This window comes from Pogona vitticeps, chromosome 6 (assembly GCF_051106095.1).
Source record: "Pogona vitticeps strain Pit_001003342236 chromosome 6, PviZW2.1, whole genome shotgun sequence".
Classification (NCBI taxonomy): Eukaryota; Metazoa; Chordata; class Lepidosauria; order Squamata; family Agamidae; genus Pogona; species Pogona vitticeps.
In genome coordinates, this window is record NC_135788.1 from 50,210,156 (window position 1) to 50,237,844 (window position 27,689).

At 41.2% G+C, this 27,689-nt stretch overlaps 1 protein-coding gene, 1 long non-coding RNA gene and 1 pseudogene across 5 annotated transcripts in view; 1 reads left to right on the top strand and 2 right to left on the bottom strand.

Moving 5' to 3' along the window:
- CPNE4 (copine 4) overlaps positions 1-27,689 on the bottom strand; it is a 262,001-nt gene that overhangs the window by 162,924 nt on the left and 71,388 nt on the right. The gene's annotated exons all lie outside the window — the stretch shown is intronic.
- Positions 6,683-27,530, top strand: LOC144583503 (uncharacterized). Of its 2 annotated transcripts, XR_013537297.1 has the most exons (3): positions 6,683-7,522; positions 21,516-21,665; positions 27,231-27,530. It is a non-coding gene; the product is annotated as an uncharacterized LOC144583503 (long non-coding RNA). The 2 variants fall into 2 exon arrangements; XR_013537296.1 differs by lacking the exon at positions 27,231-27,530 and having other exon boundaries at positions 21,516-24,248.
- Positions 6,994-7,146, bottom strand: LOC144583913 (U1 spliceosomal RNA; annotated as a pseudogene).

Here is a 27,689-nt window from a genome sequence, read left to right on the forward strand (position 1 = left end):
GGGCACAAACCTTCCCAAGGAAAAGAAGAGTGTGATGTCGCTCTGGGTCACAAAATCCTCTACGGGAAAGGGAATGTCAAAGAGGCCTGAAAAGTCTTTCCTTTGTCACCATGAGAAAGGAAAGCAGCCAGTGTAGTCAACAGGAACTTTATTACAGAACTATCTTTCTTTCTAGACATCTATACCGCCCAATGAGTGCTGGACACTACTCTGGGTACATCAAAAGAGACAATCCATGAAATACAATACAGTGAACAAAAGACACCAACCAATTAAAAAGAAAACTATATAAATTAACAAGGAAAAACTATACATCGGTGCATAAGACTAAGTACACCATATCACTCCCACTCTGGCCGCCTTGCAATGTCTAGATGGGCGGCATATAAGTGCAATAAATAAATAAACAAACAAACAGTAGCAGGACAGTGGCAAAATCTAGAAAAAAACATTTAACAGAAGATGCCCCTGAAGCCTTCTTCAAACAGCCTAGTTTTTAGCATCATCCTAAAGGCAGGAAGGGATGGGGTCCAGGTGCCACTCCACCAGGAGCCAATTCGGTAGGAATAGTGCTATACCTTAGAAGGCATGGTTTCTTGTGGATGTCTTTCTGGCCTCTCTCAGAGTGGCAACTGGTAGGTGCACAGGCTGTATGGATTGGGTGGCACCGGCTAATGTTCGTAGGGAAAGGTATTCCAGTTCAGACAAACCCTGTGGTCTTTGCAGGGACTTTTCCACCACTTCCCACTGGTCTTTCCTACACAGCAGGGCAAATCACCTTCACTCTGAGAGTAAAGTCCAACGTCTACTCAGTGATTGCCAACACACCCCTGTCTGAGTCCCTTCTCCTGCTCTTCCTTGCTGCATAGGTCCCCTTCTAACTGGAGCAGTCTCTTAGATTGTCTTTCTCACTACCAGTGACACAGCTGGAGTTGACACAGGTGGGGTTGAGCTAGGCTTCACTGGGGCAAGCCCAGGCTACAGCATCACAGCTTCAGTCTCTGGTAAGCCTAAGAGTCCCCTTACCCAGCCACTTCAGACCCTTTAGGCACTAGACCCCTGAGCAAGGGATTCCACAATGGAGCTGCTTTAGCCATAGCAAGAGAGGGTTGTGATGTCCAGTTACACCACAGGCTCACCTGGAACTCCGGAGCATCATTCCGTACATCCTCTTCCTTCTCTTCACTAGGTTCTCTTCCATGATCTCAGGTTCCTCTCCTTTTACAGCTCTCCCCCACCCCTCACTTTCCTTCCTAAAGGTTCCTTATCTTTCTTGCCTTTGGGTGCCTTCACTTCTTATGCAGCCACTGAAATGCCTGCTAGTGAGAGCTCGGTCCTCCACAGGCAAAACCCTGTTGACAAACGCCCTTTCCCTGTCAGTTGCCCTGAGGGGCTGTTGAAGGTGCCAAGGTAGCCCTTTGATCCAGGCTATCAGCCACCTGCTCACACACACTTACTGGGAGGTACTACCATTCATTTCCAGAATACTCACTAATACATTCACTTCAAGATTACCATTGCTCTCTAAATGCTTGTGTCCTGCTCCAGTAGCCCTGGGGAAATAAATTCTACCCACTCCACCTTTTGTCTTGGCCACTGTAAGCCGACAGGTCTTGAGATAAGGAGGTACCATAATAATTTCCATATGGGTGAGTGGATGTATTTCTGTATGAAGGAAAGTGGGGGGGGGGGAAATCTCTTCCACCGCAATGCACATGGATCAAGCAACTACCATGTACATGTTCTCTGTCTAGGGAAAAATATAAGAACTATAAAGCAACACTGGGTGTTGGAGTAATGTACCTATGATAACAAGAGCCAGCAGCCTGGCATGAGCTACTGCTTTCTCACACTACATGGCTCCCCATGGAGAGCCACCTTAACAAGAATATGCTGATTAATGCACTGACAACAAGAGTCTGCTGGGAAAACATAAGAAAAAAATTTCAGAAGCAGCAAAAGAAATCAGCCTTTCTAGACTTTTGAGGTGGGAATTGGGATAAGGCTTACTCAGATTTTTATTTTTCATTTCCTTAGCACAGTGCTGCATTTCTTTGAGCACACAGCCACATGTGAATCTTTTCACAAGCACAGCTAAACATTTCTAAGAACACTGCAGCAGACTGCATTACTTTTTTATGAACAAGAGATTAAATATTCATTCTATTTTTTTGGTTGAGCATGCTACCAACCACATGGCCTTAAAAATCAATAACTTAATCCAGAAAGATTTGCTGTGTTTCTTAGGCCAAAAGAAGTGGGAAGATCCACAAAAGAAAAGAAAACCCACAAACAATGTTAGGATGTTAAGAACAGGAAAATGATGACAATGGACTACACAGTGGTGTAGTGATATATCTGGAAATACAGGTGCTCATCATGACAGTGCCTACAGCATGCCCATAAGAAAGTCTAAAAATGCAGGCAGCTAAATATGTCTGTATGAATAAATGAAGAGCAGGAGCTTTGTAAAGACAATGTCTTTAAATTGCTAATTCATGATGAAACTGCCCTCAACTATGACACATTACAATGAGGATAGCTTGAAAAAAAACAGATTGTTCCCTGAAAAGCCCATTTATATCCAAGCTACTATGAAAACTGCAGCCAAGTTCAGAGGGAACAAGGGAACCTGAGGGGGGTGGCAGATGATGTCACAGTTTCAACTAATCAGAAAGTTCCAGTACTTTGACTCCAAGAGCCCTGGCTCTACTACATCACTGGGGCCATCTCCATTGTTACACTAGATACAGAGTTTTACTATATGAAGTAGGTCCAGCAACTCCCTGACATAAAAGTTAGAATAGTCCTGTTGAATTAATGGGATGTGTTAAGTTAGCAGTTACACAGATCTCGTGGATTCAGTGGGTCTATTTTGGTTGCAACTAACTCACCAAACAAACAAAAACAAACAGAATTCTTACAAGGATTTACTTTTCCCGCTTGTAAAATACAACAAGGGTGAATTAAAGAAACCACAATTTACTGCTCTTGTCATGATTCATGACTCGCCCACCTGCAAATTTGCTGCATTTGTTGGAATACTGGGCCAAAAAATTAAAGATCAATTAAGGCAATGCTGGCCAAATACCAGCAGTAGACCCTGCCTAAGTACCCAAGCAAAGCAGCTGCTGATGTCCCCAGCAAAGTATAACAAATTACCAGTACAAATTATTAGGAAAGACAAGAGGTGTCTTGAGCACTGAACAGAAGGGCTGGTTCCCCCTTGTTCTGATCACAAGTCAGGTTAATGCTGGAGAAGTTGCAGGCTTTGGGTTAATTCCCCCAACAACATTGACTTGCAAAGCATCAATAGATAGAAGGGGATCATTAAAAATTACTATGGTGGCTCAAGGGCCTAATGACAGCTGTACGCTATCAGGTGATACATGTGCTATACAGTTACTGGGCAACTTTAGTGGGCAGGTTCTGCTGCACACATGTCCTGCTTGTCAACTGATTGGCCACTGTGGAAACAGAATATTAGACTAGATGCGAATTTTGTCTCATACAGCATGGCTTGCCTTATGTTCCAATCATCACTCAGAAGTGTGATAAGCTAACAAAGAGCAAGCAACATTTTTAAAAGCCATTACTATTAGAACTGGTTAACAGGTGGGAGAGTAAGTTGGAGTGAATTATTTCAGCTGGAATATTTTGATATTATTTTCAATTGTTCACGTTTTAATCATTTTACATTGCCATGCATTTACTAAGTTTCCACATGTATGGGGATTTTTATGTCTTGTAATTTTGCAAAAGCTTTGAAACTAAAATATAAATTATATACTTAAGAGAGAAAAAAACACTCTTTCCCAAGCACTTTCAATCCTTGCATGGACAATAGAATAATTCAAAAACTACACTTCCATTTAAGCAAATAGGAGAATAATATGGCAAAATCTTATGCAATTTTAATTGCATTAATATGCAATAAAAATCATGTTCTTAACAGCCTGAACAACATAATCACCTACTGGTTTAAATATTAAATACAACGTAGGCTGTTCACATATAATTAAATGCTTTTTCCTCCTGAAAGCATTTTGAAAACTAATGACTAGCTTCATTTGCAGCTGGTTTCCTCACTGTTGAGTACATTCAAGTGAGATTAAATGTAATGTCTGGCAATGCTTTGAAATATTTATCAGATACAACACTTTTACTATTTAAATGCATGGGGGGGGGGTCTGAAGGAAGCGGCGCAAAAGGTGGGGATAACATTACCAGACAAGAATGCTGTGCAGCATATTTTATACAACATAACCTTAAACCAGCAGTTCCGTAACAGGAGAAGAGACAATAGGCAAAATAAATAGCAGAGGCTGAATCGGTTACTTTTAAAAAACAATAAATTGCCATTATACAGGAATCACTATTGATCGCAGATACATCTGTGATCTACATTATCAAACAACAGGATGAAAACATTTTGGGTTCTGCTGAGGCAGAAAGAATCTGAGTAATAATATTCATGACCAAAATATCTTTATTCCTAGTATTCTTGAATAAGCTGATTCGGTCAACTGAATCTGCTTTGATGGCTGGAGAATACCTGAATATGGAACTAAAGACCTTCAGAACTGTGTGGAAGGGAATTAAGCACTGAGGGAGGCCCTGCTAAACTAATGACTCACCAGAGGAACATCAGACAAAATTTTGAAAAGTGAAAAATATACCTGTGTGTCTTGAGTTGAATGGCAATATGGGGGAAACTTCTGCTTAAAGGTTGTAGCTGAATTCTGTTCCAGTGATGTGCATACACTCCTGGCAGGAAGCAGCAGCTGCCTGCAGGCGGGGTAACTCCTTATTCTGCCCTTTCGCTTAGAGGTAGAGCATAAGTTCAAAGGGTTATTTTAGCCAATCCTAGTTGCGATTAGGCAACTAGTATCCTATCTGAATTCTAACAACATACAGTACTATGTAATCATGCTAAGTAAATAAAAGAGCTCTCAGGGCGTTGCCTGTAGACTCCGCTGGCTCGGACATCCATTCTCAACTCCTTTGTTCTTTCTCTAATACAATTAGCCTTCCTTTGTTCCGTGATCACCCGCATCGCCTGAGGCAATCAAAGCAGTTCAACTCGCCCAACAAGGGCTCCAAGCATGTCCTTGCATCCTTTTGGATCCTGGTGAGTATTTAGTTAAAATTGGGAAACACTCTTGCAGAGCTTCAAATTCAACATAAAAAGGACTTGATTTATTTGCTCCATAAAGAAGGTCACCGTGATGTATCTGCTTCAGTAGAGGATTTAATGAACAAAATAGGTACTTATTGTCCCTGGTATCCGGAAGGAGGCAGCTTTAAGCTTTCAGATTGGGATAAAACTGGGAATAAACTTCACAAAGATCCTGTTGCTCCAGTTAAAGTCCTCCATACATGGCATCTTTGCTGGGATGCGATTTCAAATATCAAGAACCCTTTGTTAGCCCAGTCTTTAGCTAAACTTTCTTTTTTAATTTTTTTAAAAATTTTTACACAAACCTGCTACCACATAGGGAAAAAAAACCACACACAATAAAAATACAATTACATATTACATAGTGCCACCATCACCGTCAGGGCTAACATTAAACTTCATTCAATCCATTTTCCCTCCAAAAATTCATTGTTTCTTCCCTCGGTGTATACCCCTTCCCTCTCCGAAATACATATTCCAAGAAGTATGGCAGCAGCTCAGGCAAGACCCCCAGTCTCTGTTAGAGATGGGGATATTTGAATTTGTAAACAAATATGAATATCTCCATCCCAACTGAACCTAATGAGAGTCCAGCCCCTGGACCAGTCCGTCCACTCATGCATCCTGGCACTGCAAAGATCTGGCTATTCCCACCAATTGCGCCAGGAGTTCCACTGTCTCCCAGATCAGCTGGCCACTCAGAAGCCATGTGGGGAGACTCGTCCCACTGCCTGGAGTGGCCAGACGAGCAGGGAGACAGCAGTGCTCCTGGTGCAGTTGTGGGAAGAGTGGGACCTTTGTAACACTGGGATGCATGAGTGGATGGACTGGTCCCAGGGATCAGACTCTCATGAGGCCCAGCTGGGACAGGGACATTCATATTCATTTACAAATATGAATATTCCCATCTCTAGTCTCTGCCTCTGTCTGTCTGTTGGTCTGCAGCAGTGTGTGAATCTCTATGTCAGGCAAAAACAAATTAACCTCTTTTATAGAGCCCTACCGGGAAGAGAGACAGAACTCATTGACTCTAACGTAGGTCACATCTCCAGGTGAGGTCCACTTCAGTTAAGATAAACACATTAACCCCATAATAACTGGAATGTAGATCTTGCCATATCCCAACACTGGTTGCATTTTTTAATCTGACAAGCAATGTGGTATCATGGTCACAATATTCATGAGGCTGAAGTTCCAATTCTTACTCCACCATGTAGCTAACTGGGAAAGAGTTTAGGCCAACTACCTGCGGAAACTAGGCCCGTTAATATAGACTAGATGATTAATATGGTAGCCCAGAGCTCAGAAGATGACACCATACTTTAGTGACCAAACAGATGCCAAAAAGCATCCAGAAGCTGAAGTTGCTGCTGCCATTCCTGCTAAGGCTTGCATCCCACCTGACATTCACATGCTCAGCTGGTTGCACAAAGTTGTTCTCACTTGCATGGGCAAGCTTGGTCCTTTCACATGTTAAGCTAAATGCACTAGCATTATAGACTTACCGTATTTTTTGCTCCATAAGACACACTTTTTCTCTTCAAAAAGGTGGGAGGGAAAGTACATGCGTCTTATGGAGTGAATGCAGTAACCCAGGGCTCAGCCACCACCACCCAAAAGCCTCCCACTGCCATGCTGGGAGGTCTCTGAACTGGCAGCAGAGACTGCTTGCTATTTAGACCTCACCATTCTGCACTGCTAGCTTTCCAGGACCTGCTTCCTGCAGCCCACCTGGAAAACCAGCAAGGCAAATAGGCCTATGGCAGCAAACAGTGAAAATAGCCAAGGACCAAAGGATAGTTCTAGAAACACCAGGGGAAACCATAAACACAGTCTCCCACTTAGACAGTTGATTTTCCCATGTTTGGGGAAATCACAGGAGTCAGCTCATCTGAAGTGCAATAGATGAGCCTTACCCTGGGAAAACCACTTTTACAACAATGGTATCTCCCCTGCCAGGTCTGAGTTTGAATGGCTTCTAAGCCTCCTGGCCCTTTGTGTGCCCTACCCTCCAAAGGCATGGTGACCCCCGGCTGCACCTCCTGATTAGAACAGGGCTGCATAGCCCCAATCCCAAAAGAGGCCAGGAGAGCTCTTCAGTGTTTTGGGGTGCCCTGCAGGACCCCCATCAGGGGCTGGATGTTCCTCCCACAATCCTTCAGTGCACAGATATTAGCATATCTGCCTGCTTGCATCACCCAATTGGCTATTGGAGAAGCAAAGCAGGAAGGAGGAGTCTCTTTCCCTTCACCTTCTGCAGAGAAGTTAAACCATGTGACCAACCAGACATGTGGAGAACCAGAGAGAGAGAGAGGACAGAAACAAAAGCTTCTAAAATTGCCAGTAAGTTTAATATTTTTTTATTTATTTTATTTATTTTATTTATTTTATAGGCCTTGGTAGTAAGCTGCATCACTTCCCCACAAATTAAGCCTAAATAGAAGTAATTTTGCAGATATTTAAAACATTAAGGGACCTGGGGGGGAGGCTAATGTGTATTGTTAGCCAAATTTCATTCTGAAGCACAGAATGATTAAAAAGGCACTGAGCACATGCAGAATAAAGTTCAAAAGGGAAACTAAAAGGGACCTAACACTCCTTTCCTTAATATATTACCACTAGGGTTACAGGTTTTATTTGGTGTATTAGCTTGCCACAGTTTTTATGGACTCATCAGGAGTAAGGCAATTTGAATTGCAGAGGGCAGATCTGAATCACAGATCTGAATATGTCCAAGTAAAGCTTTGAAATCTTGAAAATTGGTTTAAGAACCCAACATTTCATAAATAGCATTTCACACGTACACACACACAACTGGAAACAGAAATTTTAGTACTATTTTTGTGTTAATAAAAGCTGCATGGTGTCACTCCCCCTGTTTTTATTGGTTTTTCTTAATCATTGTTGTTCTACAATATTGCTGGTAGATTTTATCTTTTTATTGTGATTCCCAGCTACTGTATTTTATCCTATTGTAGTCTCTAAAACTGGACAACCATCTGTCAGATCTGCTCTGATTTGGATTCCTGCATTGAACCAGGGGTTGGAATTGATGGCCTTACAGTATAGGCCTCTTCCAACTCCATTATTCTATGATTCTGTGCTGCTTTGAGATTATATTTGTAAAAGCAAGCAGGCAGTAGATGTTGTGATGTATAAGGGGCACATTTTTCTTGCAGAGTATGGGAACTCATTCTACCAGTGCAAGGATGATAAAGCAGAAAAGGCTAGCATATAACATTCCTTTTAAACTAGAGGTAGTAAAATATGCTAAGGAGTATGGAAACAGTGAACAGTGCAGAGACATTTTGGGCCTCCTCATCTGAAAAAATGATTAAAGAGTGGAGGAAACAGGAGGATCAGCTGCAAAAAGCTGATAAAAGTAAGCACACTTTCTGTGGACATGCTGCATGCTGCAAAGTAAAGAACTGAATGATGGAGAGAGAAAACTTTATTGCTGTAAAGAAGGAAGGGAGGAAGGGAGGGAGTGGAAGTGAGGCATGCTTTGCTGTTTGCTTACACCTGTGCTGGTGGTGATTTCTTCATCATAGCTCTTATTGACTACCCAGCAACAATCTGTTTATTCATCTCTTTCAGTGCAATAACAATTCATTATAAGTGTTAAAACTTGAGATGGTAATTCCCACTCATTGTGTGTCATCTTGGTGTAGAAGTCTGCTTCATGATCCTCCACTTCTGGTACATGTATGACTTGTGAAATGACATGCTTGAGAATACACCAGTCCCAAAACTGTACTGTTAGTAGCAAGAAAGACATGGATTTTGTTCCTCCTTGGTGGTTGATATAAAGCATTGTAGTGTTGTTGTCTGTGGCTATTGGAATAACTTTGCCAACTACAAATTGTTCAAAAGCTCTCACTGTGTTGTACACTGCAAGAAGTTTGAGGTAATTGATGTGACAACATCTATCTATTGCTACTGCCTTATGAATTTGCCAGAATATTTTTTCCCTGTTTTCCTCTCCTAAAAATGAGGTGCGTCTTACGGAGAGGTGCGTCTTATGGAGCGAAAAATACGGTAATTAGAGGAACATAGTAAGTCTGAGTGCATAGCTACCTGATGGAGTCTCACTTTCCCACTGTGAACTGAATAAATGTGTAAAGGGTTTGTCTGAGGAGGGCTCATTCACACACACCTAACTATAAAATGTAGTTAGGCCCAGTTTAAAAAAAATTGGCTGAAATCCCATTGCACAACTCAATGTTTGCAATGGTGATGATGTCAGCAGCAGCTGATTAAAGGCTTCCTTGGGCAATTTCAGGGTGCACATTACTTTACTGCATTGTATACGCATTGCCTGTATCTCAAAATTGACTTCAATCAGCAGAGATTGGCTGCTGATGATATCATCCCCACTGTGCGTGAATAGCTGAGCAACAGGTTTTCAGCCACTGGGTTACATTTGATCACCACCAGTACAAGTCGCAGAATTCTGAATTGTCAGAAGCCATGGTAGCCAGGAGGTTCAGAGACTTGTAGTACACAAAAAGCAGCTGTTACAATTCTGCCCCCATGCACTAGATGGGGGTGGGGCTATGTGTCTGCACCCGTTATTTGCTACTGATCATGCGAATGATGTCTTGCCTACTTTAGCCCTTTAAGCAGAAGGTCCTTTGGAATTTATTCTTTGCTTCTTATGCTACATTCAGTCATAGCAGATAAGTAAAGGAAATCTTACATTTACAAATTTACATTTACAAATGTCCATGGAGTACAACTCCCAGAAATCCTGGCCAGCACAGCTAGTGGTGAAGGCTTCTGGGAGTTTTGGTTCAGAAATACCTGGAGACCCAAGATTGGGAATCACCGATGTATGCAATTAGGTTACATTTACAAAGTTTCCAAAGTGCTGGACAGTTTAAAATCTAAAAGAAGATGCATTCATGCAACCAAACGTAGTACCTACCGTTAAAAAAAAAAAAAGCAAAAGGGTGGAAAAAAGCTTTTCTTTCTCCCACTGGAATACCAAACACTCTTTTTCATGAATATGTATAATTAGATGTTCTCTGTGACTGAGAAGTAGTAATTAATTCAGTGTTAAAAATCACAACCTATTGCTTGAACACCATAGCAACTAACATTGCCAAAAGAGAAAATGAAATTTGAAAGCCTATTTTTAAAATTATTACATTTGCACATTTCCCCAAAATTTCCAAGCAGGCTAGAATTATTTTTAAATAAAGACAACGGACATTAAAGTCACTGGAATGTTAAGACACAAAACCCAGTGAAGGAACAACAGTTTCCTGCAGGAAGATCAAATGGCATGGTGACTCCTGAGATACTGCGAATGTTAAAACAAAAACCCACAAATGACCGATTACTCTGCATATTTCAAAAGGAATGCACAAAACTTACTGATGCCCATCTTTTTATGAACCCAATGTGGTGTAGCAGCTAAGAGTGAGGGACTGGTATGTGAGAGACTGCACTTCAAATCCTCATGCAGGTAACTTAGGAAAAGTCTCTCTCTCCCAGTTTCATCTACCTCACAGGGATGCTATCAGGACAGAGCGGGAAGGAAGAGACTCATGAACACTGTCCTGAGTTCGCTAGAGCAGCACCCCCCAAAGTTTTTGGGACCGTGGACTGTTTGGGGTGTACTGGATTCATGCGCAGACCGGTGGGGGGGCACCCCCATGCTTGCAGGTGGGCGTGTCATGCTCGTGGGCCCACAGCAGCCTACTCCCCTGCCAAAACACACACACACACACGCACGCACACACACACACACACACACACACACACACACACACACACACACACACACACACACACACAGAGAGAGAGAGAGAGAGAGAGAGAGAGAGACCCTCAGTGGGGGGGCTGTTGCTGCTAAGGTGATTGGCAGCAGGAAGAAGTCATCACCTCCCTCTCCCTTTCTCTCCCTTTTTCACGCCAAGCGCCACAGCCATCCTTGTCTGTCCCTCTCCTCTACCTATGACCGCGAGCTCAGGTAGGGCGCTGCAGACCGGGGGTTGGGGACCCCTGCGCTAGAGGAAAGACAAGAGACAAGAGTAACAAATTAACAAGAAAGTAACAGATAATTTAAGCAAACAAAATTTTCAGATGGTTGATTGTGCCAGGAATGCACAACCCCTGGCTTCTGGAGCATATGCGGCACTCACCCTTTCTCGCCACAGCCCAGCAGCTAGATTGCAGAGAAAAAAATGGTGGTTCTGCAGTAGCTAATAGCAGTGCTGGAACAGTTCATCTCAGTCAGAAGGTGGTTACGTTTCTTTAAGAAAACCACAACTATTTAAATTGTGTTTAGTTTGTTTTGAAATGCTATAAAATGTGTGAATACATGACATACGTGTAATGGGGGATTAATTTGATGAGGAATTGTGGGGGTTTTTTGGAATGGCAGTGAGTTATTTACTACTCCACCAGGGGTCTCTTTATTTTAATGTGGATATGGAATGGTTTCATTTAAAGTTATTCTTCTTATGTCTGTGTTAATTTTTAAGGAGCTCTCCCGCTGGCTGACTCTCACAGCCACTTGCCTCTGCTCTTGTTGTGTTGAAAGCGGGAGGTGGGTGGGGGAGAAGCCCAGCTGCCAAGCAGCCCGCAGGAGCCCCCTGTTGCTGGCTCGCTCGCTCGCTCGCCCGCCCAATTCGCCTTCCAGTCTGAGGCTGAGGGGTAGGGGTGGGGTGGGGGCGATAGGGCAAGATCCACCAAGGAGGCATCCCTTCACCAAGCCAGCCCACAAACCCCATACCTCAGAACTAGTGGCAGGCAGGCAAAATGGCCCTCTAGCTAGCCAGTTTCAGCCCATGTCTCCTCCTTCACTTAGTCTGTGTGTGCATGTGTATTGTGTGTTTGCAGCATATGTCAACTGCACATCACTGCCAGGCTCTCCTGTGCGTGTCAGCGCTCACAAGGCAACCCTGTGCATGTGAAGACTTTTCTAGCACTGGTTTGCTTGGCTGTTTTCTATTGCACTTTCCTCCCCTTGGTGCGCACACCCAGAGTATGCACACTTACGTGCCTGCCCATCTGCTTCTCTTGGGTTAGAGAGAGAAAGAGAGAGAGAGCACACTCATCTGGCAAAGAGGTCCCTTCAGAAACACCAGCTGAAATGCTTGTTCTGAGGGAATCCAAACTGCAATTCAAACACCATGTTACGGGCACAGGACTTGGAGTGTGCTTTCATTTATACCGACACATATTCCGAATAACTGTTTTAATTCAAACAAGCTTTGAGGTGGAAGGGAGGTGAAAGAACAGACATGTAGTGAGGCATAGAAGGAAGGTGCATACAAATCTAACTTTCTTTCAAAGAAGGTCAGGTATATGACAAATCTCAAAGTGGGTTGACTGATTGATAAAATGGTGATACTACTAATAAAATAATGAGCAAAGGGTGTCATTCTTTGCTGCTCCAATGCAGCCGTTCTTTACCACACTCCAGAAAGTGTGTGAGACACTTGCCCAGACTTTCTGTAGTGCCCAGATCATCCCACTATGCTAGCAGTAAGATATTCTAGACTGCACCCCACACTTTCGGTCCTTAAGGAAGTTGTCTCTGGAGCAAAAGACAGGGTCTTATTTTCCAGTTAAAAATAGAACATATACAGAATCTTCCTGCCACTTCATACATTGAAGGTGAAGAAAAAGTATGTATTGCTTGCTTGCTTGATTTGTTTGTCTGTTTGTTTACACACACACACACACACACACACACACACACACACACACACACACACACACACACACATACATACATACATACATACATACATACATACATACATACATACATACATACATGCATATCACAGAAGTGAGTACACCCTCTCACATTTCATAAATATTTTAGCATATCTTTTCATGTGACAATACTGAAGAAATGACACTTGGCTACAATGTAAAGCTGTGAGTATAAAGCGTGTATAACAGTGTAAATGTGCTGTCCTCTCAAAATAAAGCAACACACAGCCATTAATGTCTAAAGCGCTGGCAACAAAAGTGAGTTCACCTCGAAGTGACAATGCCCAAATTGGGCCCAAGTAGCCATTTTCCCTCCCTGGTGTCATGAGACCCCTTAGTGTCACAAGTCTCAGGTGTGAGGGGGGAGCAGGTGTTATTGCTCTCAATCTCTCAGACTGGTCACTGGAAGTTCCACATGGCACCTCATGGTCATGAACTATCTGAGGATCTGAAAATACAAATTGTTTTTCTACATAAAGATGGTCTAGGCTATAAGAAGATTACCAAAACCCTGAAACTGAGCTGCAACACAGTGGTCAAGACCATACAGCGGTTTAACAGGACAAGTTCCACTCAGAAAAGACCTCACCATGATCAACCAAAGAAGTTGAGTGCCCGTGCCCGTGTCATATCCAGAGGTTGGCTTTGGGAAATAGATATATGAGTCCTGCCAGCATTGCTGCAGAGGTTGAAGGGGTTATTCAGTGCTCAGACCATACGCCGCACACGGCATCAAACTGGTCTCCAGGGCTGTTGTCCCAGAAGGAAGCCTCTTCTAAAGATGATGCGCAAGAAAGCCCATATACGGTATGCTGCAGACAAGCAGACTAAGGACATGGATTTCTGGAACTATGTCCTGTGGTCCAGTGAGACCAAGATAAACTTATTTGGTACAGATGGTGTCAAGCGTTTGTGGCGGCAATCAGGTGAGGAATACAAAGACAACTGTGTTGTGCCTGCAGTCAAGCATGGTGGTGGGAGTGTCATGATCTGGGGCTGCATGAGTGCTCCCGGCACTGGGGAGCTACAGTTCATTGAGGGAACCATGAATGCCAGCATGTACTGTGACATACTGAAGCAGCGCATGAGCCCCTCCCTTTGGAGACTGGGCCACAGGGCAGTATTCCAACATGATTAACAACTCCAAACACACCTCCAAAACGACTACTGCCTTGCTAAAGAAGCTGAGGGTAAAGGTGATGGACTGGCCAAGCATGTCTCCAGACCTAAACCCTATTGAGCATCTGTGGGGCATCCTGAAACGGAAGGTGGAGGTGCCCAAGGTCTCTAACATACACCAGCTCTGTGAAGTCGTCATGGAGGAGTGAAAGAGGACTGCAGTGGCAACCTGTGAAGCTCTGGTGAACTCTTATGCCCAAGAAGGTTAAGGCAGTAATGGAAAATAATGGTGGTCACACAAAATATTGACACTTTGTGCCCAATTTGGACATTGTCACTTAGGAATGTACCCACTTTTGTTGCCAGCAGTTTAGACATTAATGGCAGTGTGTTGCTTCATTTTGAGAGGACAGCACATTTACACTGTTATACAAGCTGTATACTCACTGCTTTACATTGTAGCCAAGTGTCATTTCTTCAGTGTTGTCACATGGAAAGATATACAAAAATATTTATGAAATGTGAGGGGGTGTACTCACTTCTGTGATATACTGTACACACATATTGCACATCTGGCCAAACACAGTTGATCCTTGTTGCATGAAAAAGTAATGATAAAGGTATTATTATTATTATTATTATTATTATTATTATTATTATTATTATTATTATTATTATTATTATTATTATTATTATTATTATTATTATTATTATTATTATTATTATTATTATTATTATTAATAATAATAATAATAATAATAATAATAATAATAATAATAATAATAATAATAATAATAATAATAATAATAATAATAATAATAATAATAATAATAATATCAGAACTAAAAAGCTGGAAGGGACCCTATGGATCATCAAGTCCAGCCACTGGCAAGGAGGTGCATTGGGAATCGAATTCCCAACATCTGTAGCCAGATGCCTAAACCATTGAGCTATAATGCATTGCTTCCAAACTGTGCCAAAATATCTAAATCTATGATCTGCCCATCTCCATGTTAAAGCGCCATCACTGACTGCATTTGGACATAACATATACCAAGGTCTGCCAATATGAGAATGGGTCTAAATCTCTTATTGTCCTTTGACTCTGCCATGAAAGAAAGCCTGGGAGCTTCCATTTCACATTTGCTGTGCTGATTTGTGGTTAACCTTAATACCAGCTAGTGAGAACCAATCAGCCACAGAAACTAGTTTGAGGCAGGATAAAAGTAGTTCATTACTAGTACTGTATAGGTCCATCGCCCCAAAGTACAATATAAGTACATCAGTTATTTCCCAGTTCTAAAAGTCACTAAAATAGTTACTTTGTGTGTGTATAATAAACAATGTAGATTTCCTGGGCTCCTTCCTAAACAAATAGTTTATTCACAACACACAAACACAGTTGTGCTGAGCTGCTGAGAACATATGAAAGTGGGTGCCCAGGCTTTAAACCCATCTTGCTTGCACACACAACTCACACAACCCGCCCACTTCCCACCTTCCTGCACAACTCATGTGATATTTGTCTCTATGCTTGGAGAGCCACAGAACCACTGTAACTCCCTGTGACTTCAACCAGTGTCATATCAGCCCTGGCCATCCACCAGCAAAGATCAACTATCATTGAGAATCCACCCTTAAAATGCTGCTTTGAAAACTGTCTCAGAAGAGCCAGACGGGCAAAAAATTAATTGCTGAGGAAAATGGAAAGTATTAGGTAAAGCAAAATCCTAAGTGAGGTCAAAAGTAATTGTACAGAAAAAGCATGTAAACACAGCAATCCCAAAGCAAACTTGGCCTATGCCTTCTGTATTCATAAGAACCCGAGAAAAGCAGCACAATGTTTTGAAAGAACAGTGTCAGGGGACTCTGGCCTAGAAGAAGCTAATATTTCTGTATCTCGGCAAAATTCATTTCTATCTACTGAAGTGGTTGATTAGGCCACTTGAGAAACACAACGCATTACATGAGGAAACAAGGAAAAATCTGAAAAATGATAAAGAGACAATTACTTTCATTAAAAACTAACTAGACTAATTCCTCATTTTTAAAAAAGATAATAGTCCAATAAATATTCACAGTTTCAGACAAAGACTAGGTGGAAATTCTTTAGAGACATGTAACAACTCATTGCATGAAGGCCTGTTCTACGAGTCAGGGGAAAATATAACTCTGCCGAAGCGGTCTTTGTTAATAAAAGCCATTATTTGATTTTAGGTTTCTAAGCGCTTGACTGGACAGGGCATTAATTTTGCCTCTAGAATCAGTTAAGAGGAAAATACTGTTTATTCACACACAAGCTCAATCTGCATTCAGCAAATGAGCTTTTTCTTTTTAACAGCTGGTCAGTTGGAAGTAGCATGCCTTGGTTTGCACGTGTCAGGCATGTAGCAGAGATCTGGATGCCTGAAAGCGGGAAAATGTTGTAAGAGGAGGAGATGCACGTTAGTCTGATCTGAACTCCAGCTGGCTTCCACACTGAGGTTGGTTGCCACTAAGTTTTACTAGCTATACAGTGGTGCCTCGCTTAACGAGTGCACCATTTAATGACGAATCGGCATAGCGATCTATTTTTTTAAGATCGCTAATGCGATCGCCTTGCGATGTTCTGAATAGGCAAAACATCACATTGTGATGATCAGAAGTGGTCTACCATTCTGGTGGCACCCTGGGGACTGTACAGCTTGCTCAAGACTACACAGGCTTGTTTTTCTCCTACAAGGCACACTGAAAAGTCAAGCTCCCAAACACTGGCTCTGGGTGTTCCAAAATACTAAGCTCTCCAACCAGCGCTCGATTCTCTTACCATACACATTTCTCTCCACCATTTTGCCTGGTCTGCCTTTTTTTTTTAAAAAAAAATTGCTTTTCCTTAATATAATGTTCTTTTGTGCAGGTGTTTGGACAGCTATTCATTTTTTTCTCCAGAAATTGCATTGAAAAAAACTGAGAAGTGAAAATAATGAAAGATGAGTGACTTCTGGTTCACATATTGAGTCAGGAAGTATGAATCTGATAAGTTTACAGTGGTGCCTCGCTTGACGATGTTAATTCGTTCCAGCGAAATCGCTGTAGAGCGAAAATATCGTCAAACAAAATAAAAAACCCACTGAAATGCATTGAAAACCGTTCAATGCGTTCCAATGTGTCGAATACCTGCTCATCCAGCGAAGATCCTCCATACAGTGGTCATTTTCAGTGCCTGTAAAGCGAGGAAACTGTCCTAGAAAACAGCAGGGGCCATTTTCTTCAGCCGGTGGCCATTTTGAAACCCGACGATCAGATGTTTGCTGATCATCGTAAAGTGAAAAGCAGTTCCCAAAGCAGGGAACCGATCATCATTAAACGAAAAAACCCATTTAAACCATCGTTCTGTGATCACAAAAGCGATAGCAAAAAACTAATCATACAGCGATTTCCTCGTTAAGCGAGGCAATCGTTAAGTGAGGCACCACTGTATTTTAAAAAAATCAGAACCGGTCCAAATTCTCCGTGTTTGTATCCAAAACCACAGGATAATAAAAAAGAAACTGGCTGTAACAACTTTAAGAAATGAAAGATAATACCACCAGCTCAGAGCTGCCATCTAAATATTTGTTGGCAAAAGCACATTTTGAACAATTCCACTCTTGGGAACATGGTTGTGGCTGGAAAAATAATTTACCAGCCTCAAAAACTGATACCAAACTGCTGGTTCCCCAAAATAAAGATTCATGTTTTAGTAAATAAGACTCACAAAGTAAGCTCATGTTTATCTTCCAACATAAAATAAAGTATGTCAAAATGCAAGATACAAGAGTAAAGAAAGCATGTGCCATGACAAATACATTTTTGTCACTTGTGGGAGCACTGCTTCTAATCTCACACTAGGTTCATCATCTCATTTGACCTTGTTTGGTTCTTTAGTAACTGATTTCCTGAATGTGAGGAAATTTGCACAGTTTGGCAAATTTTTCAAAAAGAAACTGAAACAAAATTCTCCCTCATCTGCACCAACTAAATTCAATTTTTTAATGTTAGATTTCTAGACTTCTTCTTAAATTAAAGCACATTTTTAAAAATCCTCTCAAACAATGCCAAAATCTGCTATACTGAGAACTAAAACTGCTTCACAGATAGAATAATGTTCATAAATCATGACTTGCTACAACCCATATCCTGTGAAATATGAAGAAAGATATATATGCAGTAAATCCATTGTGTCCTGACATGAGGTACAACTTTATAGAATACAGGAGCAGAGAGCAGAATTTACAATCCCACCTGTGATATTTTTTAAATTCGTCATTTCAATCAGACAACCTACAGAATGTTTCCTGTGGTGAGGTTGCATTAAAAGGGCCTATTTTGAGATGACATTTGATTTAATGTGACAGGATTTGCAAGCTGTGAGCTAATGGACAGAAAACCTATTTTCCAGACAAGTAGTATTTTTAAATGGAGGGAAGCCCAAACTTTTAAAGTAGTAATTACTGGCACTTTCTTTTTAAGGAAAAAAAAACCTGATTTTTTTTCCTGGTCTGTCCAGGAGGGCAATCAGAATTTAAATTTACATAATAAGCATATGCTCAAAAACATGTTCTTCACAACATCAGTGCATGAGATAAACAGACAACGTAGATCTCCTCCACTATTCCCTAAACAGATATTGTGTTCAACACCTTGTACAAACACCTTTTTCCACAAATGGGCTCTGGAGTCAGTAGGAAGGAGAGAGGTGCTCACCCAGATCTTAGAGCCACAATAACATCAAAGGTTCTCATTCTCTTCCAACACCAGTCACCTTGAGATTTGCCTCCCTACCCGAAGAGCTGAAGCAGAACATTCCCTATGACTTTAGCTCGTGCCGAGTCCAGACTACCTGGCCAACTTGTGGCCCATGACCCATCTGGCTGAACTTGACCTATAAGCCATTCCTGACATTCACAGCTCAATCCTCCCCCCTTCCCTTTCCAGGCTGAGGTGACAACTAAAATGCAATAGGCCTACACAACTTTCTATCAACCATCTGGTAGGCCATGAGAAGTTGCTTGGGGACAGCTTGGGAGATCTCATAATGCGTAGGCCTGGTATAACAGGAGCAGAAATATTTGGCAGCGGAGTAGAGACATATCATCATTGCGGAGGCTGATTTATTTGGTGAGCCAATGAGCATAAAATAGCTGAAGTGTCAAGGAGGGCAGCATCTGTGGAAAGCAACAACGCAAAGTACTTTTGTTTGGCAGTACTTTGAATTCAAATCAGCAGTGATGAAGAACGGAGCAGAAATTAGTTTCAACACGGTAACTGTTCATACATACTGAAATACATCATGTACGTCCTGCAAGTCTTCCTCTGAGGATGAGAGCCAGGATGACATGCAAAGAACTGTCTCTGTGTTACAGGAAGAACTTGAGCCCCTGGGGGCCTCTCTCTAGAAGCAGAGTTTGGACCCTCCAGAGAGGACCCAGCCACTCCAGGAGAGGGGGGCAGTTCACAGGCGGTTTCCAAAGAAGATTTATGTCCAAGTCCCAGGGAGAGGAGTTTCAAGGCAGCCATTGGCCAACCAAGATGGCAGGAAGCTGTCCAGCTACAAGTCTGTAAGAATGCTACCTACCCGAAGCCCAGATGCTGGAAACAACTCCCACTTTGCCTGCCTTGTTCCCTGTTTTCAGCATTCCTGAAATTCAGATTGATGTTGTTACCTGCCCTGACAGTCCACTGGCTTCACTGCAGTTTATTCCTTACTCTGTAGGACTTTGACCTTGGTTTGTATCCTCGCTACTCTTGGGCTTTGTTCTTTGAATTGCCTCCTCCTGTTTCCTTTGTCCACTGACCAAGCATAGCTTTGTGCTCTTTCTTTTCAGCACCTTCTAAGAGACTGCACCTATGCTTGGTGTGCTTCCTGGCTAGTCAGATACTGACAACAGTAGAGCAGGACACAGTACGGAACCAGATGTGTACATAACATTGGAATGGGCAAACTGCAGATATTATTGAACCCCAGCTCTTTATGTTCCTTACCACTGGCAACATGGTGGGAGCTGCATACTAACAGGATCTCTGTCCAAATTGATCTCACTTCACTTCTACCAAAAATGTTTTGATCAAGATGTAAAGAATTATTTGGAGCTTAGGGCAGGCGTTTGTTGGATAAGGAGATGAAGAAACACACAAGCTAACTTTTACATCTGATCCCAACTGTAAAAGGCTTCTCCCCACTTTAAAAGGTTTGAATATTGGCTGTTGTTAATATTCAACCAGCTCTCTCTCCAACAGAAGGAAGAAACAAAGAATCCAAAGAAGAGATAAGAAAGTTAGTAGAAAAGAATTAACAATTTAAATTTAGTCATCTCAATATCTGCCTCAATGAGAGCTAACAGTTAACAAGCTGTTAACCTTCTTCTACAAGATCTTATCTCTGATAAGAATAGTCAGAACAAGGTGATACAGTAGTGGATTATATCAATGATGCAACCATATGCCATCTAATCAGAACTGAATCTTATTTGAGTCCTGTGGTATTTACTTCCAGGTAAGGGTTATGGTGACTACTTACACATCACCAAGGAAATAGTGAGGACAACATGAGAACAAAATATGCATCATATCTGTCTATTTATGCTGGGCTTGACTGGTGTTTGACATGTCCTACATCCTACAGAATGAGCTTATATGCTTCTCTCATTGATGGACCAAAATTGTTTTATCAGATTATTTTCTGGTATTGTCTCCTTTGCTCTAATATGTAATAACATGCCAGGTACATGTGACTGAAATTTCAGAACATACTCCTGTATCACTCGCCATGCCACTCACTAGGGATGGGGATGCACTGCCAAAATAGTGGTTCATTGTGGTTTGTAGTTTGTCAAACGTGATGAACCATGAACCACAAATTTCCCCTGGATTTTCCAACAAACCATGAATCAGTTTGTTGTTTTTTTGTTTTTGTTTTTAGAAAACCCACCTGCCTGCCCCCTCACCCCCTTCCCACTGTCCCCCTTCACTTCCCTACCTTGTCCTGCCACCACTGCTGGAATGGAAACCACCATTCCGACGGCTAGCCTACTCTCTCCGAGCCTGTTCATGCCAAACAACTGATTGGTGCACACAGAGTCAGAGAGAGCAGGCTAGTCAACCAGAATGACAGTTTCTGTTCTGGCAATCTAGCTTTGGTGCCAGTGGTGGCAGGAAAAGGTTGGGAGGTGACAGGGCTAGGGAAGCAAGCAGGGCCAGACTGTGGGGACAGAAAGAGTGGGCTCGCCAAAATAGCTGGGCCCACAGCAGAGAGAGCAAACTAGGCTGCTGATACAGCCATTCCGGCAGCCTAACTTGCTCTATGGGCCCAACAAAGGGGCAAATAAAAAGGGTAAATATTTGTCACTTTATATTCATTAGGGCCTCTGGAACTGATGAATATGAAGTGATAAATATTACATGAATCAGCAATTTTTGATGAAAATCGTGATTCTTTTTTTTTTATTCATCCCTATGTCTATAGCTGACCGATGTGGACATCTACATGTTTGGGATTTCGAATTACAAGAATTTTAACAGACAGATGGGAGCAGAACTTCACGAATATTTTGAGCAAAACAAAGGAAGAGCTTTTTCATACCTTATTGAATGGGAGGCATCTAGTGTATTCAAGGTAGGATTATAGCATATGCTTCATATAAGAAGCAAAGTAGAATTCAGAAAGAGCAAAATTTGAAAAAAAAGACAGTGAGGTCTCTTCTAAGTCAATTTGTAATATCACATTCTCCAGATTTTTATAAAGGTTTACAATGACAAAGATAAACAGTCTTGATTTTGTTTACTGTTTTTGGGTGATATTTGCTTCCTATTAAAATATTTTTATACTTTTGTTTTTGTTTTTAAATATTATCTTACTGATGTAAGCTGCCTAGATCCTTTTTAAGGATAAAAACAGAATAAAACTAACTAACTAACTAAATATACGAACAACATATGAACTGAGTAACTTACACTCTACTAGAAAACCCTGAAAATGGTTGCCAAAAGTCAGAATTAACTTATTATAAAACAATAACAGATTGGATTCAACTGCGTTTATTTCATTGAATGCCCAAAAATGTTTCAGAAAAGATACTGGCATTTTATGTGTGTTGACTTTATAAACAATTGGATTTCTGCAAGAATACATAAAATGGATTAAAGATTTATTCCTAAATCATTTATTTTAAATCACAAGTAATAGTTAATTCTGATCCCTTTTGTTTGGAGAGGGTACAAGAGAGGGTGGTCTCTTGTCTCCACTCTTTGATTTATGTTGGGAACTACTGAGGCGTACTATTAGACAGAACAGAATAATTTATGGCTTTGTTCCTCAAGTAGAATTTAAATTAGCTTTATATGCAGATGATGTATTACTATTTATTAGTAGACCAGAAAGATCTATACTAGAATGAAAATAATTGATACTTTTGGTAGAATCTCAGTTTACACAATTAATTGGTCAAATTCTGTGAACAACTATAAAATGCTTACATTATATAGTAAACAGTGATTTTGTTGGTGTCAGATGAATTCACATACTTAGGTATTTTGATCCCAAAAGATATATCTCGAATGATTAAACGTAATTTAAATAAGGTGACTAGAGTGATTTCTAATGATTTATAAAGACAGGCATCCCTTAAGCTTAGTATTTGGGATAAGATTAATAGACTTAAGATGAATAGATTCCCATCAATGATATACAGTATGCGCTTTGTGGTGTTTCACTGTATATTCCCCAAATACATTAACAGTGTAATACTTCACAAATTAATTTGAAACAGCTCTCCACCTTTTTTCTCGCTTAAGAAAATGCAGCTGCCAATATGAGAAGGTGGTTTTAATTTCCCAGATATTTGTACGACAAAAAGTATGTTTTTCTTGTTGTTTAGTCATTAAGTCATGTCCGACTATTTGTGATCCCATGCACCAGAGCACGCCAGGCCCTCCTATCTTCCACTGCCTCCCGGAGTTTGGTCAAATTCATGTTGGTAGCTTCCATGACACTGTCCAACCATCTCGTCCTCGGTCGTCCACCTTCTCCTCTTGCCCTCACACTTTCCCAACATCAGGGTCTTTTCGAGGGAGTCTTCTCTTCTCATGAGATGGCCAAAGTATTAGAGCCTCAGCTTCAGGATCTGTCCTTCCAGTGAGCACTCAGGGTTGATTTCCTTCAAAATGGATTGGTTTGTTCTTTTTGCAGTCCAGGGGACTCTCAAAAGTCTCCTCCAGCACTACAATTCAAAAGCATCAATTCTTCGGCAGTCAGCTTTCTTTATGGACCAGCTCTCACCTCCATACATCACTACTGGAAAAACCATAGCTTTGACTTCACTCTCCAGGATGTCTGGCTCATGGGCAGCAATCACACTATCTGGGTTGTCTGGGACATCCAAATCTTTCTGGTATAATTCCTCTGTGTATTCATGCCACCTCTTCTTGATCTCTTCTGCTTCTGTTAGGTCCCTACCATTTTTGTCCTTTATCATGTCCATCTTTGCACAAAATGTTCCTTTAATAACTCCAATATTCTAGAACAGATCTCTGCTTTTCCCCTTTCTATTATTTTCCTCTATATCTTTGCACTGTTCATTTAAGAAGGCCCTGTTGTCTCTCCTTGCTATTTTTTGGTAGTTTGCATTCAATTTTCTGTAACTTTTCCTATTTCCCTTGCATTTTGTTTTCCTTCTCTTCTCTGCTATTTGTGAGGCCTCGATGGACAGCCACTTTGCTTTCTTGCATTTCCTTTTCTTTGGGATGGTTTTTGTTGGGGCCTCCTGTACAATGTTACAAGCCTCCATCCATAGTTCTTCTGGCACTCTGTCCACCAAATTGACTTCCATAAATCTGTTATTCACTTCCACTCTGTATTCATAAGGGATTTGGTTTAGATTATACCTGACTAGCCCAGTGGTTTTTCCTACTTTCTTTAATTTAAGCTTGAATTTTGCTCAAAGAACCTGATGATCAGAGCCACAATCAGCTCCAGGTCTTGTTTTTGCTGACTGTATAGAGCTTCTCCATCTTTGGCTGCAGAGAATATAATCAATCTGATTTTGGTATTGCCCATCTGGTGATTTCCATGTGTAGAGTCGCCTCTTGTACAACTTTTCCCACTCTTTTCTTGACTATGAGGACTACTCCATTTCTTCTACGGGATTCTTGCACACAATAATAGATATGATAATCGTCTGAATTGAATTCGCCCATTACTGTCCATTTTAGTTCACTGATGCCCAGGAATCTTGCCAACTTACCAAGGTCCACAGATCTTACATTCCAGGTTATTATGCAGTATTTTTCTTTGCAGCATCGGACTTTCCTTGCACTTCCAGGCACGTCCACAGCTGAGCGCCCTTTCGGCTTTGGCGCAACCACTTCATTAGTTCTGGGGCTACTTGTACTTGTCCTCCACTCTTCCTCAGCAGCATGTTGGACAGCGTCCGACCTGAGGGGCTCATCTTCCAGTGTCATATCTTTTAGCTTTTCGTTTCTGTTGATGGGGTTTTCTTGGCAAAGAACTGGAGTGGCTTGCCAGCTCCTGCTCCAGGCGGATCATGTTTAGTCAGAACTCTCCATTATGACCTGTCCATCTTTGGTGTCCCTGCATGGAATAACCCATGCAGGGGTTCTCTGAATTAATCAAGCCCCTTCACCACGACAAGGCAGCAATCCGTGAAGGAGAAGAGTATGTTTTTCCACTTGTAAATGGTTGGAGAGTCTCTATTTCTGTGAATATCCCAGCTTGGGTGATTTTAGAGATGGCCTGTCTTGCACCTCTTTATGGATGGTTTGTTTTGGGTTCAAAATACAGCAAGAAAAAAAGGAGTTATACTGCCTTAAATTTCAACAATTAGAGAAACAGGGTGTGTATTGGCTCATTAGCTAAAATTTGATCCATATGCACATGCTTAAAAAAAATTATAAGGGAATCCAGATCTGAAGACAAAAAAGAAGCCTTTTTTGTGAAAGAAGTGGGTGAAATGTGGTATATATACTTTAGACTGGTGGATAGGTTTGGACAATGAATTTCTAATGTTTTCTACGGGCTAAAAAATATCTACTTGCAAGATCAAAATGACAATCTCTAGTTTCAGCATTTGCTAGCGTCTATCTGGGCCATCTGCACCAAGTGCTTCAGAATCTCCTAAACTGTTGGATGGAATTATTGAATCTGTTCAGAAATATAAGCCCACAACTGTGGTTTCTAAGTGTTCAGTGGGTCTTTATATGGTAGACATTCCAGAGCTCAGAGAGTTATGGAATGGAGAATTAGAAGGTAGCATACAATCCAAACAATGGAAAATGTATTAGAATCTATGTGGGCTCTTTCTTCAGACCTGACACCAAGACTGAACCAACAAAAAGTAGTATGTAGAACATGCTGGGACTCCACAATGGTTATTTAGTAAATATTTTTAAAACTGTGAAAGATGTTGAAACTGTAATATTGGGAGTGCATCCTTGACATATACGATCAGAGATTGTCCAGCAATTCATTTATTTTGATTTGAAGTCATTACTTGTATTTAAAAAGTATTGGGGAAACCTTAGATATTTACAGATATTCATGTTCTCTTAAATTACTGTATGTTTCTGCCTTATGGGGTCTAACAACTGGACAATGAAACAGAACTTTACAAGCTATTATGGCAACTAAGGGACTTTTACTCTGAGCTTGGAAAGATGCACAGTAGGATCTGTGTATCTGTGGGAAAATTGGTTCCAAGCCCCTGAAGAACATGGATTGTAGCAAACACCTCCCCCCTCAAACCAGATGCCCTCCCTGTCCTTGCCAACTATCTGGAAGGTATAGGGACAAATCCCCCCCAGTCCTCCTTCGAATCCATGAAACCCAAAGGTCACCTGAAGGGAGTGAGGAGGGTACCACTGCCACCACCTTGGGAGGGCCACTCATGAGCATGCTGAGCTGTTTGCCGGCACACTCTCAGGCTTGATTGCAGAGCAAGCTGGCTGGAGACTCCCCTGTCTCACTTCCTGCCTAGATCGCCCAGCACTGACACTTTTTTTACCTCCAGGTAAACCAGCAAGCAAGAGGAGCCCTCTGTGCCACCTCCAAGCAGAAAGCTTGCAAGCAGCTTTCTTATATAGAGAGTGGTGCCTCACAAGACGATTGCCTTGCGGGACGATTAATCCGCAAGACGATTGGTTTTTGCGATCGCTGTTGCACTTCACAAGATGTTTTCTATGGACGATTTTCACAAGACGATGATTTTTCCCCATTGAAGCGCATTAAATAGATTTCAATGCATTCCAATGGCGAACCGCATCCCGCAAGACGATGTTTTCTATGGATGATTTTCGCAAAAACAATGTTTTTTCCCATTGGAATGCATTAAATAGATTTCAATGCATTCCAATAGAGAATCGTGTTTCGCATGACGATGTTTTAGCAAGACAGCGTTTTTCGCGGAACAAATTAACATCGTCTTGCGAGGCACCACTGTATTTGTCATAGCATGGTCCCTCTGGCTCCCTCTAGTGGCTGGTTGTGGCAAAATGTGGATTTTTCTGCCTTTTTTCTTTTAATACTTTAAATATTTAATATAATTTTTACAGACCGTGGATAAGTGAATCAGTGAATACTGATCCCACAGAAAAGGCGAATATATCCACTATCCGCTACACAAAGAATCTGTTTGTACTAGCTACAAAATGTATCACATAGATGTAAATTTTGTGTGGGCATTTATTCAGACATTTGGAAGACCTATACTGATTTATATGCATAAATTGAAATGTATGTATTGATGGTTTCAACTGTATTCAAATTTATAATGGTGGTTTATAATGAGTACTAACATTATATTTGCTATTCTTATTATGTTCTGTCTTTTTTCTTTCTTTCTTTGTTAGTTCAATTCAGTTTTGTTCTTTCTGCTAAATCTGCAAAAACAAAAAGTTTTTTAAATGCCTGTTTATATATGTATTTATGTATATGTTATTTATTTTGACTAAAAGATAGAGGCCAGGGTTGCTTATAAAGTTTTTAAAATAATAAAAATATTAATATTTATATACACACACTTTTATAATTACATAAATTACAAACATTCAGATTTATAGATTATTACTATAATTTAGAAATAAGGCAATACACTGTACCATATTGGGGAGAGCTGGGGCCAGTCACAGCTTCCCCATCTTTAACAAGTTTTTCTGTTTTTCTGTTAAGGAAAAAAAAAAAGAAAGGAAAACTCTGGAAGGCTGGTGGATGACAGCAATATCTTGATCCCCCATAAAAGTCTGTGCAAGAGACAGGGCCTTTTGCACACTTAAAGTCTCATTTGGAAGCAGCCCAACTTCTTGGTTTTGCAACTGTGCACTTTATTCCCCGACAGCAGTACAATAAAATCCTGTGTTATATTTGAAAAATAAAGACGGGAGCCAGAACAGCTTCCTGAGGTAACAAGCTAGCCTGCATTGTCTGCTCTCCAGCAGGGAATCACAGCAGGGATAGATAAGCATCTTTTCTTCCCTCACTCTCCTGTTGCCAAAGCTGCCATGTGTTTTGACAGCTTCACCTCCAAACCATGAGCAAGGAACATCAAGCAGACATGCCAGGGTTCGGTACATTTTGCAAGCCGGTTTGACTAACATGAACAAAGATGGCAAAACCATCTGCTGAGGTCAT